The 4160-nt window shown below is 40.3% G+C and overlaps 1 long non-coding RNA gene across 1 annotated transcript; it reads left to right on the top strand.

Moving 5' to 3' along the window:
* The first annotated feature begins 6 nt into the window (after positions 1-6).
* On the top strand, positions 7-417 carry LOC103473564 (uncharacterized). Its single transcript, XR_535043.1, has 2 exons — positions 7-90; positions 161-417. It is a non-coding gene; the product is annotated as an uncharacterized LOC103473564 (long non-coding RNA).
* The last annotated feature ends 3743 nt before the right edge of the window (positions 418-4160 follow it).

Raw genomic sequence — 4160 nt, 5'->3', positions numbered from 1 at the left:
TCCCTTTGTCAATTCTTACTTTTCTCTGTCTAGTTTGCAACCAGTCCCTGCACAAAATGTGTTATTGTAAATAAAAGGAGGACATCACTGGTAAGCTTTTAGTAGAAATATTCTTGCTGAAACGCTTTCAATGTATACAAAATATGTTTTTAATCAACAGGTCTGTCCAGAACAAAGTTCAAGTGAAGCGATATCATCAGWAGAGGAGTATGCTCCTGATTCCGTAGATGATTCAGACATCTCATGGGATGACAAATGCACTCCACAGAAATATGGACTAGTAATAGTCCATATTTCCATTTTTGGACTTCTTAATGCACATAAATTTTATGTTTTTTGTATGTGTATGCCATGGTCCTGATAAATAAAATTGGCCCTGACAATTACTGTTGGTGTCATGGGCGGAGCCAAGCACCTCATTATCGTTTGTCCTTTTAATACAGCATTGGGTCACATTCTTGTATTTTGAGTTCTGAAGTGTGTATCTAAATTTTTAAGTGAGATCTATGTTGTGTAACTCTAACAAGATTTTTGACAACTTACTACGTCTTTCTAGCATAAGTGGAAAGGGGYGTCCGTTTAGTGTTGCAAAAAACTGGTTTGAAAAAAGTGTCCTGCTAGTACACCAAAACCAGTATATGTGTGTGTGTGTGTGTGTGTGTGTGCGTGCGCGTGTGTGGGTGTGTGTGTGTGTGTGTGTGTGTGCGTGTGCGTGCGCGTGTGTGGGCGTGTGTGTGTGTGCGTGTCTGGGTAACATGATGCAGTGTAAGCAGAACAGACACAAGGATTAAAGACAGGAAACAGGCAGCTTTGAGTCTTTTCCCTCATCTGCAAACAAATCCACTCACATTTACAGTTGCTATGTATGTAGGACATTCACTGTTATTCTTAAATCAAACAATTTAAAGTTACATTTCATTGTAACACAACCCAACGCTCTTTGCACTGTAAAGGAGCAAAGGTAATCTGACATGTAGCAACAAGCAAACCAAGCACAACACAAAAAAAATGGCAGCTACAGATCGATAATAAAAATGTATGTACACCCTCTTGATTTTAAAACCGAATATAAACAGACTAGGGGGGAAAAAAAGCTCAGTTTTATAATCTGGAGTTTTTCCACAAAAAGCTCAAAATCATTTTGATTTGCTTCAATTCTTTTTCACACAGAGGAGAACTGCTCATTATCTCCAGACTTCTTGCACTTCGGTCTAATCGGCCCAAAATGACAGAGAGTTTTCTTTCGTCGCCTCAGATGCAACTTGACAAACCTAGACTGGGTTGCCATTTCCTTTTATCCTTGCAATAATTTCTAAACATGACCCATTTGTTCTTATTCACTTTGCTGACATTAAGCTTATCATTTAATGTACCAACCAGGGACTGTTGAGTCTAAGTCGGTGCCTCTACAACTTGCTTTTGTTTGTCTTTCATCCTTACATTGCCTGATCTAAGGTCAAACTTGCTGGGACGTTCACTAATATTTACCCAAATCTTGACCTCCCTTTAAACCAGAGAGACCGACAAGTCTCTATCTGAGAACATTTTCAGCCATTTTGGAAGACATCGTTTTGTGTCTGTGGAGACAGACATTTTTTTTTTGGTACATCTTGTCCTGACCCTAAATAGAGGCTGCCCTGAGCAGTGAGCCATCTCCAGCCACTGTCTATGAGGATTATTGTCTTTGTCACTACAGAATGGTGAACCTTCAGTTTTATAAAGTATGGTCAGATTGGGAAGGGGTAATAATAATAATGTGTCTTTCTTTTGTTTATCATTGATAAGTGAACATGAAGGAACGGAAACCAATCATGAGAGCAAAAACTGAGGACAGGAAGAGGAAGGGAGGACAAGAGTCCTGGAGGATGATCGAGAGGAAGCGTAATGTCCTTGCTAATGTGTGACAGTCACATTTAAGAGACTGAACTTCCTGTAACTAAGTGTGTGTGTGTGTGTGTGTGCGTGTGTGTGCGTGTGTGTGTGTGTGGGGGGGAGCGGCGCTAGTCAATTGCCCAATTGCTCTACAGCCAACATGATTACCAAAGTCACAAAACACACACTTAAAACACTTCCCCCCCCTCGAGGGAAGCTGCCGGAAGCACAGCTAAGACTCGCCTCCTCCTGGCGTTATCTCAGTGGGTTTCAGTGTGACACGGCTGAATCACGCTGTGTGTCACCACATTTGACAAGCTCATGCCTCTTCCTTGGATTCTTTTGAAAGATCCAGCTCAGTTGTGAAAGGTCAAGATTGAGCAGATTATTACCAAACTTTAACCCCGAGTCCACTTCGAAGCTTTAAACAAAAGAAATTTGCTCAATTATGCTTTTGCAGCTGTGTGCTGGTCTGTCATGTAAAATTCCCCCCAAAAATTATAAAGTTAAAAACAATAAACAGCTCAGTATTGTTCTTTCTCGCAGCTGTGTTTATGGAGGAAAACCAAAAGTTTAAGCGAATCAGAAAACACTGAAAAAAGTGCTATTAATTCTAAATATAAACATTTATCTCTGTCAAATTCTCCGTAATAACTTTGCTGTTAAACTTTTGGGTTCTTCAGACGTCCATTTCTAATACAGTGTGAATGTGACCCTACACACTGAGACGAACATTTTCTGCATCATATTTGGTCTTACCTCACGGGAACAGAAGGCAGACCGGCGAACTGAACGTGTATCTGGCAGATCACCAGCTTAAATCCACGGAAAGCTAAAATTACTACAAGGATGGAGCCAAAGGCGGCGCAGTCTTGACTCCAATGTGAGCGCTGTATTTCTAATTCTTTCTAAAATCGATGGTTCCTTTTTGGACTGCCTTAAGAAGCCACAGTAGAGCAGAGGGCAACCTCACCTACACTTTGAATCAGCAGATTGAAAATTGTTTATAGGGAGGCTCCCACACAGCTACACATAAATATACATTCACAAAAAAAAAATAAAAAGCTGATAAGTAAACAAATGTATTACATAAAACCTGACCATGTTTGATTGAATGTTTTCATGCTCAAATCTACATCTGTGTCTCTCATCTACTCAGGTGAGCTGCTACATAGAATTACTTGTCAGATAAAAAGGGTCAAGTTGCGTTTACTGGACCTCTCAACTAGTCTCATTGCATTTTGGCTGACATGACATGATATTTTGCCTTTTTTAATGCACTCTGGAGTATCCACTTTGACTTTGTCATGGATGCTAATTGTCTCTTATTGCTGGGAGGCATTCTGCTCATGCCCTTTGCTTTGAGACGCTGCCCATTTTAGCTGGCATTTTGGTTAAACTCAATTCTTTCACTTCTATTTATAGAATGTTATATCATTTTAAGATAGCTCAGACACAAAATATGGTTTAGTAGACTATTTATGTTTTTTTTTTAAATGGCTGAACATCACATCAGATTACATATGTTGGAGTAAATCACATTCCCTCTGCAAGGGAAATGCTTCCTTCTACAAAATATTCGGCTGCTTTTAGCCTGTCAAACATTTATAATTTTAAATTCTAAGCTAACCAGGAAACACTTTATAACATTTTAGAGAATATGACCCTTTTGATTGAACGCTGTGTTTCCTGTTCTTTTAAAGAGTCATGTTCATCACATTAAAGACAGGCGCTATTCTGGGCAGCTTGTTACATCGTCAACGGTTGGAGCCAAGCAAACCCCAAGAGAAGGCCGAAGTGAAAGTTTGCTGGAGCTCGCAGCCCAACTCCTACTCAGTACATTCACCGAAGCCAAAACACAGAGCCCTCGTTGCAGTGTCTAAAAATATGTTTGAGCTTTGCGCAACTGAGAGAGAGGACTTTTGCTGGCACTTACAATGCTGCAAGCGCCGGTATCATCACTAATTGCGTAAAAACAAACATGTCTTCCACCGGCGTTCAGCCTGAAGACGGAGCAAGATTACTTCTATCGGTGACGTGAGCGTAAATGAGACTGTAATAAATCATTTCAAAAATATGTTTTATTTCGCATACGCTGTGTAGTATATCCTACAGAATTCAACAAAACCCGATTGTGTTATTATTTACTGTGCACAATACGACATGACGTGAACTTATAGGCACAGACAAGGCCCATGCAACAGTGCTGCTTGCCAACATGTTTTGCTTGTTCCCTTTCCCTCGTTCCGTCATGTAACACTCCACCTCCTCTGCTTCCTCCAAACTGA

The sequence above is a fragment of the Poecilia reticulata genome, linkage group LG12 (genome assembly GCF_000633615.1).
Source record: "Poecilia reticulata strain Guanapo linkage group LG12, Guppy_female_1.0+MT, whole genome shotgun sequence".
Classification (NCBI taxonomy): Eukaryota; Metazoa; Chordata; class Actinopteri; order Cyprinodontiformes; family Poeciliidae; genus Poecilia; species Poecilia reticulata.
Note: the sequence above shows the minus strand (reverse complement) of the source record. Positions and strands in the feature narration are given on the sequence as shown.